The sequence below is a fragment of the Eulemur rufifrons genome, chromosome 8 (genome assembly GCF_041146395.1).
Source record: "Eulemur rufifrons isolate Redbay chromosome 8, OSU_ERuf_1, whole genome shotgun sequence".
Classification (NCBI taxonomy): Eukaryota; Metazoa; Chordata; class Mammalia; order Primates; family Lemuridae; genus Eulemur; species Eulemur rufifrons.
In genome coordinates, this window is record NC_090990.1 from 98342608 (window position 1) to 98353738 (window position 11131).

General features: G+C 45.0%; 1 pseudogene; it reads right to left on the reverse strand.

Moving 5' to 3' along the window:
• Positions 1-10167: 10167 nt before the first annotated feature.
• On the reverse strand, positions 10168-10895 carry LOC138389892 (eukaryotic initiation factor 4A-II pseudogene; annotated as a pseudogene).
• Between the last annotated feature and the right edge of the window lie 236 nt (positions 10896-11131).

Below are 11131 nucleotides of genomic sequence, written 5' to 3' on the forward strand. Positions count from 1 at the left end.
GCCAAGGTGTGCTCTGCTGTTTTCTCTTTCCCCTCAGCCACCATGATGGGCAATAACCCAGGCAATGCTATGCCATCAGCCGTGCTCCCGGGGGTTGGGAGGATGATGATGGGATGGAGCAGAGCCCTCCACCGACCTGCAATGTTGCACAGTGAGAAATTAAGCCTTTATGGTTGTGAGACACTGAGATCACAGGGCTGTTTGTTATCACAGCAACACAACCCAGCCCATCTCGACTGAATTGGAGCAAGGCTTCTCTGGCATAAATACTCAAACCCCATCCCTTGCCATCTCCTTAGTTTTTCCAGCTGAGCTAGATATTCCCTGGATGGGCTCAAGCAGCACTCTGGTGTGGTGGCATCAGTCACATTGCATGTGCATTTTTCTCTCCTTCATATGGCTGAACCCATCAGGGCACATTTCTGCGTCTTTGGCTTCTCAACATCTAACACAGAGCCTGGGACACAGGAGGTGCTAAATGCATGCTCACTGAATAAAGCCCTGTAGGAAAACAACCCTGGGCACTGCAGTGTTGTCCTGCAGGACAAACTCCAGGTGACCAAGAAGGTCAGCCCATCTCTGACTCCACATTCTTGAGAGGTGACACAGGAGGGTTACTTTCTCTAGTAACCTCATCCCTGGGGACTCTGCCAGGTGGCCTGTCACCTGGGGAGTCTGCCCAGCTGGCTAGCAGAATTTGTGTCACCCTGTGCAGACCTCAGCAGTAAATCAGCAGGTGTGAGGAATGCACCCCAGAGAGTGATCCAGCAGTGGCACGAATGAGTAATTTACAAAGCCCATTAAGGCGGCACAGAATTACTTATTTATGGGAACTTTTTGACAGATCTGCGGCTTAATCATTTATCCCTGCGAACATTTAGCCAGGGTCATTGGTAAATAATTCACTTATTACACACTCTAGAGTGGTTTATGGTACTGTGACTTATGATCTCACATGAGTTCACAGCCGGGGAATTGGAATGTGAAGGCCAGGGAGGGGAGGGGGAAGCTCAGGCCTTCTGGGTGCAGGAGGATGTCCAGGCCCAGCAAGAAGGGCTTTCTGCTCCAAGTCAGACTGATGTTACATCACAGGAGTATTTCAGTCCCTGGTCTAATCTTTGGGAAGATAGAGAGGGAGGACATAGGTGTTTAGAGACTGGTCTGAAAATGCTAGCTTTTAGCTCTGGGCTGAGTGAGGACAAATTCCATCTTCACTAGCTCTCCAGGGCCTACTGGGGAAATCCAAATGCCTGACATTTAAGACTCTCCCAAAACTGCCCCGTTCCTTCCCAATCTTATCACTCATTACTTATCTCGGCAGCAGCCATCAGGGCCCAGACTCACCATGTCTCCCCTTTCCCCAAGCATTTGCTTCACTGTGTTCCTCTTGCTGGTATTGACCTTCTCTTCCCTTGTGTAACTTTGCTACTTAACATTCAGCTTCCAGTTCAAAGCTCACCTCCTGCATGAAGCCATCCCATACTACCTGAGCTATCTTCATCCCCTCCATAAAGTTTCTGAAAACTTACAAAGTGCCATGTATACATTAAACATGTTACACATGCCATTAATTAGTGTGCTCCCCTGGCTAGACTAGGTATCCCCTCAGGGCCAGAACTCAGAACCCCCTGAATGTGGTCCCCACTATAGCCAACCTGTCCCACAGTGAGTTAAATAAACATGGGCTGTTGATGAAGATGGGAACAACAAAGATGATAGTGAAGACAGTTGTCAGGTTGACTTCCTCAGCATCCCACCATGGCTTCCTTTTCTCTCTCATCATCTTTTTTTTTTTTTTTTTTTTTCCCTGAGACAGACTCTCACTTTGTTGCCCGTGCTAGAGTACCATGGCATCAGCCTAACTCACAGCAACCTTAAATTTCTGGGCTCAAGTGATCCTCTTAACTCAGCCTCCTGAGTAGCTGGGACTACAGGCGTGTGCCATGACACCCAGCTAATTTTTCTATTTTTAGTAGAGAAGAGGTCTCATTCTTCCTCAGGCTGGTCTGGAACTCCTGAGCTCAAGCGATCCTTCCACCTCGGCCTCCCAGAATGCTAGGATTACAGGCGTGAGCCACCGTGCCTGGCCTCTCTGTCACATCTTTCCCAGGCCCCAAAGACAGTGGGACCATCTTCAAGGTTCCATGAGATTTTAACTGACACTGTAAGTGGATAGAGGAACTCATGCTGGGATGGAGGAGGAGTGAGTCTGGCAGGTTCACCAGGGAGGAATCAAGTGGAGAGGGAGAAGGAATCCAAGTGCAAGTGCCAAGCCCTATACTCTCATTGAAGATCCTTCCCAAGCCACATCTATCCTGCCCTTAACATTCCAGGAAGATACCACAGAGTCCAGATGTGTTTTCCAGAGTTCTGGTTTAAGGAGATTAGCTTGGCTTCCTGAATTTGAGGCAGCTAAATAAGGTCTTCTCCCTTTGTATTAATACCAATTGTTGCCCAGATGGTAGAAAGACTCAGTAAGATGGTTTTCCCTAATTTTAGATCTCCAATGAAAAGAGATAAGAGATAATTTAATATCTCCCATCTTCTGCCTAATGTCTCTTGCCCACTTTAGGAAATCCTTCCTGAAGTCTAGTCTCAAGCAGTCTTTCTGTGATGGTCAAGAAGAAGGAACAGGATATTCAGCAACTTATCTCCTGGTGGGGGGGGGGAGCCTAGTTCTGCCCGAGATGAGTTGGGAGAGGAGAAAGGACAGAGCAAGGTCATTCCTAAACACAGGGCTCTATTTTGCCCCCGAAACCCCTCTGGACATTACGGAATTTTAAATAAGTCTCTAGTCACTGCCAAGAGTGGCCAGAGTCATATGGTCTGTTATTATATTCATATATTTTTATGTGTTCCCCATAACAACCATGTCAAGTGGATAGTCTCGTGAGCTTCTATTATGGACTCAATTGTGTCCTCCTCAAATCCTTATCTGTTAAAGCTCTAACCCCCAGTGTGACTGTCTTTGCAGAAAGACCTTGAAGGAGGTAATTAAGGTTAAATGAGGTCGTAAGGGTGGGGACTTCACCCCATAGGACTAGTGTCCTTATAAGAAGAGGAAGAAACACAAGGAATCTCTCTCTCTCATTTTTTCTTTCTTTCTTCTCATGCACACAGAGGAAGGGCCATGTACGGATGAAGGGAGAAGGCAGCCGCCCATAAGCCAGGAAGAGAGGCCTCACCAGAAACCCACAGTGTTGGCACCCTGAGCTTGGACTTAGCCTCTAGACCTGAGAGAAAGTACGTTTTTGTGGTTTACGCCACCTGGTCTACGGTGTTCTGTTACGGCAGCCCTATCTGACTGGACAGCTTCCTCCTATAGGTGAGGAAACTAAGGCTCATAGAGGTGAAATGGCTTGTCCAAAGTCAGCCAAGTAGTAGGTGACAGTGAAGGTTTGAGATTAGAGCTGGATCCCTGTGGCCAGACCAGAGCCTGCTGGCTCCATCCTGGGAATGGAACTCGGAGTCTGGACCCTGCATCCGGCAGTCTCCCCGCTGGACCTCCCGCGGCCGGCTGCCCTGACTCCTCCCCCTCTCCCCGCACCCCTCACCCCCTCTCCCTGCACCCCTCACCCCCTCTCCCTGCACCCCTCACCCCCTCTCCCTGGCCCTGCGCTCCGGACCCCCAGCCCGCCCGTACTTCCGGTTGCGCCTGCCCTGCGCGCGGGCGAGTGTCGGCTTCCGCGATGTAGTGCTGCCATCTGCTGGCCGGATTTTCTTTCCTCCTTTGTGTCTCAGCGTCCTGTCCACCTTCCGTCCTAATTCCAATCCCTTTCACTCTCTCCTGAAGGCAGGTAGCTAACACGATAGGTCTTTGACCAAAAAAGGAAAAAGAAAAAAGAAAAGAAAAAGAAAAAAAGAAAAAAGAAAGGAGGTACAGAGAATTACCGTATTGGGTTTGAGAAGAAAATGGTTTACAGAACGGAAAAGCTTTTTGCTTCCCAAGGAGTGCTTTCCTCGCGGAGAGTCCAGCCGGATGCTCCGAGTCTAGGCCAGAGAGCTCGGGAGGGCCGAGGCGGTGGGCATGGTGGCCCTTCGCTCTGACCATAAACAGGAGCACTGAAGACCTCTCTGTGCGTCCTGTGGAGGTAGGCAGGAGCTTCTGGAAAGCCGGCAGAAAGAGGCTATCAGGAATAAAATGCTGTCCCTTATGTCCCTTTATTCCAATGAATGAGGGTGATCTTGTTGGCTGGTTTCTGTCAGGCACCCTCCCGCGGTGGGCTGTGTGGTAAATAATCCCACCTCATTTGACAGATGAGGAAACTGAGGCTGAGGGGGGATTACCAACCCACAGATTAGCGAGGATGAATGGCATACTTTTGCGGTGAGGCTGTTGAGCCTGGAATGGACCTCAGGGGCATCTGAAAGCTCTGACTCCTCTCATGTCGGTGTGAGATATTAAAGCCAGTGCTGAGGAGGCCCCTGCTTTCTTCTCCCACACGAGCCCTAGCTTCAGCATCTCTCTGTAAGGTCCCCCAGAGTCTGGTTTATCTGGCTAACAGGCACAAAGAGCAGACACAGCCACAGCCAGCGGCTGGTTTCTGCTCTCCTTTGTCCCCAGGGCTCAAGGCAAGAGAAGCAGATTGGCAAGTGGGAGCCGGGAGAAGGGTCCAGACAGGAGGAACGGCCAGGCGGATGGAGTGTAACAGAAGGGGAAGGCGCACAGAAGGAAAAAGTATACCGAGATAAAATACAAAGCTCAGAGGACTTTGAGCTTACAGTTACCAAGCTGTGTGTCTTAAGGGAAATTTTTCATCTGTAAAGTGGGCACAATACAATTGTACCTACCTCATAGGACTATTTTGAAAATTAAATGAGATAACATGGGTGAAACCACCCACCACAGCATTCAACTCACAGTCCGTCCCCAGTAAGTGTTTGTTGAATCTGAAACCACGAAAAGTAGAGGGCTGATTTATTGCCCCCTCATCTCCTGTGACAACTAACCTAGATTAACATTAATTTTTCTGGTAACTGCTCATTACCAAGCACCACGACACCTACTGACCCAGGGCTCTGTCCCAGCCCCAGCCATTCCATAAGCGGGAAGTGGTCTCGCTCTTTCCAATTCTGCTCCTCCCAGGCGCAGGCTTTGTCTCATTCCTCTAATTGCATCAGCATCACAGAAGCTGTGTCGTGTATGCCAGAATGCAGCAGGTACTAATTAGGAGTCACATGCATTCAACTGGAAGGCGGTAATTTTGTTTCCTGGAAGGACAACATATTTGCATTCATTTGCAAATGACTAAAGAGCCTTGAATTTCCAGGAATCTGGATGATGGTCCAGGTTTGGTCACCACCTGTGTTATCTTAGGCAAGTCTCTTTCTTCCTTTAGCCTTATAATTTTCATCTATGAACTGAGGGTATCTCTAAGTAGGGTGACCAACCATTCTTGTGTACCTGAGACTGAAGAACTTCCCAGGGTGTGGGACTTTCAGTGCTAAAACCAGGGAGGTGCTAGGCAAACTGGCACAAGTTGTCTTCCTGTCTCTGAGCCTCATTTTCTCTAATACTCTATGTTTCAATCAAGGGCCTACCCAATTTTACCTCTTGGAAATGCTTTCAGATGAAAGAAATAGAATACTCAACTAAGCTCTTTACATAGGCTATCTCATTTTTATCCTGGGAGGGGAAATTGGCATTATCTCTGACTTACAGACAAGGGAAGAGAGTTCAGAGATGATCAGCCCAGGGTGACACAATGACAGAGCTGAGATTCCACCCAGGTTAGTCTGACAGTGGTCTTACCGTTCTTATTTTAATAGTCTGACTTCTGAGTGGTTTTCCTAGACTTGTGCAATATCCACACACTGTTGGCACTCAGTATATGCATGGGGTTGCTAGTTTTCTCCACCAGATCCTCTACATTTCCTGGTTTCTGAAGAACTCAACCTTTTGTATGAAAAGACTGTATCTCCGACACTTTTCATAATAGTACCTGGCACCTAGTAATACACATTTGTGGAATGACTGTTACACAAAGAAGTTTCTCATTTCCCAGACTTTCTAGACATTTGGACTGATAAAGAAAATGGGTCTAGACAGACATATGGTTCTGTCATTCTTAGAGATTTTTTGACTTAAGTCTCTATTTTTATAAGTGAGAGACTGAGACCAGGAAGGATGACATGATATGTCCAAAGCTCACACAGCTAATTTAGCACCTCTTCTTTACCCTATAAAGCAGGTGTAGCCAGGTCAAATACTCTTTTCTTGAATGGAGACAGGGAGGTGATCTAAATGTTTTCAGGTCAGGCTGCAGCATCTCCTGGTGGATCCTGGTTTACTGTTGGGACATTGCCTCACTCTGCAGTGGGATTTAGGTAAACTGTGAAGAAATCTAGCTTTCCTTTTTGGAATAACACATCAGATTTAATCCCACTTTTGCAGGTAACTAGCTTGATGATCTTGAGCAAGTTGTTTAACCTATCTAAGTCTCAGTTTCCTCTGCTATACAGTGAACATAGTAAAAGTGCTTACCTTATATAATAGCTGTGAGGGGTAAATTGGGGGGCTCCATGTAAAGTGTTTTAGCACAAACACATATCCCAGAGTGAGCACTGAATAAACTGTAGTTGTGATTGTTACTATCATTAGTAGATTGTGGTGAGATGAAGTGGAATATATGACTTTGTGACTTCCCCACATTTTTCTTATCCTTGCTCTGGAAGGGGCTCTACAGCTGCAGAAGGTCACGGATGTCTGAGGTTTGCTTTTGCACTGCTCCTCTGTCTCTTCCGACACAGCCTTCTGCCTGTTTCTGTCTACTCAGCCTTTGCAGAACCTTGCACTTGGCCCAGATGAGCAGCTTGTTGAGGTCAAGGGGCTGGCCCGCTGGAATGCCCTGACATTCTACTCTTGAAACCAGTGACTCTTCATTACTCCTGGCAGAGGCTGGCCTGTCAGTCACTGGTAATTAACGGAGCCTGGAGAGGAGCTGCTAGAGAAAGGGCACCCGCCACTGCCTCCCACACGGTGCCTTTCTGGGTGCTGGAGCCAGTTCAAGCTCATGGTTAAATATCCAGGAATCTGGCAAGTCAGTTGTTAAACTGTTACATATCCAGGGATTTTGTGAGCCAGCTGTTAAGCTGTTGGTAGCCTGAAATCAAACGTGGTGGCAGTATTTACACCACGGAAATCAGCAAAAACTACAAATCAGGATGCTGTTTCACCCTGCAGCCATTAGTTCACCAGCTCATCACTGAACAAACCCTTCTCCTCCTAAAACTCACCTGCTGAGGGGAAGACCACAGCATTCTGGGCTTGCTATGTGGTTAACACCCACGTTTTAAGAATATTAATTACTGTAATTATAAGAGTAATACAAGCTTGTTACAAAGCATTCAAATAATATAGGACAATAAAAACTAAAAAGTAAAGGTCTCTGCCCATTTATCCCTTCCAATTGCAGAGATATCCACTCTTATTTGTTTTATTTTATTACTATTTTTTTGGTTCCCTCTAGAACTCCTCAGTAGGTATAGAAAAATAGCTATTTTATATATACACTGGTTTGTTGAATGGGCTGAACAAGAAACTGCTTCATTTTTCTCTTTCCTCTGCTTCTGCTATCCATCATGTTATATAGAATCTCTCTGGCTCGCCCCTGAAGACTGGCTGGAGCAGACACAAAAGCTTTCTGGTCATTTCCAAGCATTGACAAAATGGTGCAGTCCAGTTCAATTTAAAACTTAAATCTCACATCCAGTTCAAAGCTCCTCTCATCCCCCACCTTGGACCTGAGCTGTGGCTCAGAAACCTGCAGTGGGAAAGGGGCGGGTCACTAATTATTCTTCTATCTCCTCCCCTGTGGGGCAAAGGAAGATGGATAAAGGTCTTTTTATTTAGGGGCTGTTCTTTGTAGTTCTTTCTTAGCTCAGTGGTTGTCCTGCACACCCTCTAGTATGTCAGCAAGTTCTAGGAAGGTCTGTCACAGGGGGTCACCTTACTGTTGTTTCCTGCTGGCTGACCTCTTGTGACCATCCCTCAAGTCCTGCCCCTGCAGGCACAATCTATAGCCACTTATTGGTGGTGTCCCTTCACCCCAGTAGGAAGCCTTCTTGGGTGGGATCTCATTGAAGTGGCTCTAGTGTGGCTACTTTCCACAGCATGAACTTAGCTCTCAGGAAATGTATGCGTCCTTGCTCCACCAAATGGTTGGAGTGCAGCTTGCCCAAATGCTGACCCCTGTCTTCCTGCCTTCCATCGTGTCCAGCTGCAGCCATGGTAAGTAGGTAGGTAGCTGTCATCGGCCCATAACTCTTCCTGTGTTGTGCAGAGGTATATCCAGGTGAGCTGTGATCGCTGCAGTTCAGCAAGTGTGCAGTCTCTCTCCCTGTAGGCACTTCCAGTCTTTGTGAATTATTCTTTTGGAACTTTTCTCTGTTGACTTGTGTTGGGAGGAAGCCCCCTACTTCTCCTCCTTCCTAGTGGTGGGAAAGAAAAGCATCATAGGACCCTCCTTGTATGAGTAACTTAAACTTCCCTGTGAATTTGTAGTCTCCTTTATAGGGTGGGGTTGGAACTGGGTGAGCTTTTGTCATCTTTTCCTAAATTCCATGAGTTGTATTTGGCATTTCCCTTTAGAATGTAGGGGTGTTTACTACTTGCTGTTTTCAGCTTTGGGGCTTCAGCTGAAATTTAAAGATAGTCCATACATAATTTTATTAAGCAAATGGGATTATTCTCACATATTATGTTACCATTTGCTTTTATTGCTAAGCAAAATATTATATCTTGGGTATATTTCTTTGTCATTACAGAGATCTACCACTGCCTCTTTTTAAAAAATGTTTCTTATTTGTTCTCATACATTTCTCAGTTTTGCTGTCTTGTGTGCATGACCATTTCATAAACAAGGGCTTTTAGAACTGCTTAGAACAGCAAGCAATGCTTCTTCCTCTTTATGGTTTTGCATTTCCTTATTGTTATTGGGTGTCTTAAAAAAGGTTGGAAAACTCAAGTGTGCCTGTGTTCCTTAGCAGTGGGGTAAACTTCTTTACCACAAGCAGCACTAATCTTTAGGAACAGTTTAGTATTTCTACTGAATATATCACCATGTATACATGTGATGATATATTTAATCAGTCCCCTATTGATGGACATTTAACTGTTCCCACTTCTTCCCAATTATAGACATTATACTGAACGTCCATCTATCTTATATTCTTTTTTATAAAGTGAATATGCAATTTATTTAACATTCAAACTTCATTAAGACATGTGCAATATGGCAATTTTACTGGGGATTTAACCCTACCTAGGATATAATTGCTTGCTGGGGCTTAGCAACAGGGTCCAATTCACACTTAGCACTAATTAAATACTTTATTGAATAAATGAAATACCAAACAAAATGAATTCAAATGCTTTCTAAAAAAATCAATTTTTTTTTTTTTTTTTTTGAGACAGAGTCTCACTCTGTTGCCTGGGCTAGAGTGAGTGCCGTGGCGTCAGCCTAGCTCACAGCAACCTCAAACTCCTGGGCTTAAGCGATCCTACTGCCTCAGCCTCCCGAGTAGCTGGGACTACAGGCATGTGCCACCATGCCCGGCTAATTTTTTGTATATATATATTTTAGTTGGCCAGATAATTTCTTTCTATTTTTAGTAGAGACGGGGTCTCACTCTTGCTCAGGCTGGTCTTGAACTCCTGACCTCAAGCGATCCACCCGCCTCGGCTTCCCAGAGTGCTAGGATTACAGGCGTGAGCCACCATGCCCGGCCAAAAAATCAATTTTAAAGGCCTTTCTATTCAGGCTAATGACAAACACAATAAAGGCAGATATACTAGTTTAACATAATTGGCTGATTTTATACAGCACTTATATCTTTTAGGCCACAAGTATATTATTAAATGATAGAGAACATCTAATACAACCATTTCTACAGAACTGGGAAATAATTTTCTAAGAAAGAAAGATTTTACAGACCCCCATCTTTTATACCCACCTCAACTGTCTAACTCTAAAGAGGATAAAGCCAATGACTTTCCTCAGAAGGGCTCATGAGTAATGTCACTTTGCTATCAAAATCTGTATTTCTGATCCGTTATGGCCATTGAGACAAGATTCAAATATTCCCAAAGAAGCACAATGCACATTGTGAGCGCTTACCTATTCAGCAACAGTGAGCACAGCATTCAAAACTATCTCATCCCAGGAATTAAATAAGGTCAATCACACTCATGGGCATTTCCTCCACTGTAGTATTGTAGAAAGTCTCAATGTCATGAAGAATCCTCCTGTCTTCTTCAGTAACAAAGTTTATAGCCACACCTTTCCTTCCAAATCAACCTCCTTTGCTAATTCTGTGAATGTAGTTTTCACGATTGGTAGGTAGGTCGGTCATGGTTTATAACCAAAGACACTTGTTGCATATTAATCCCATGAGCCAATAAGTCAGTAGTGATTAGAACATGGCTTGACCCTGATTGGAATTCCCTCATGATAACATCTCTTTCCTTCTGGTCCATGTCACCATGCACAGCAGACACTATGAAGTCTCTGGCGTGCATTTTCTCAGTGAGCCAGTCCACCTTGCGCCTTGTATTGAGAAATGTAACAGCCTGTGTAATGGTCAGAGTCTCATACAAGTCACAAAGTATATCCAACTTCCATTCCTTTCTTTCAACATTAATATAAAACTCATTCCTTCAAGGGTCACTTCTTCCTTTTTCACTAGAATTTGAATTGGATCTCTCATGAATTTTTTGGTCACTTCCAACACATCAGTTGGCATTGTGGCAGAAAGCAACACAACCTGAATACTTGTATTTAATTTTTGGAAAATCTCATAGATTTGATCCTTAAACCCTTGGCTCAACATTTCATCTGCTCATCCAAAACAAACATTTTGATCCATTTTGGAGAAAGGTACCTTCTGTTTAATATATCAAACACTCTCCGTGGTATACCAACTACAATATGTGGTGCTTCAGCCTGAAGTTTTTGCATTTCAGTTCGAACATTCATTCCACTAATGCAAGCATGACAAGTTGCTCCCATATAGTCTCCAAGTGCCAGAATTACCTTTTGGATCTTTAATACAAGGAATAATAGCTCTCTGCTGAATAGCTGAAGGCTTCTCAAAACCATAAGCATAGATGCCCCAAAGAACAGACTCTTTT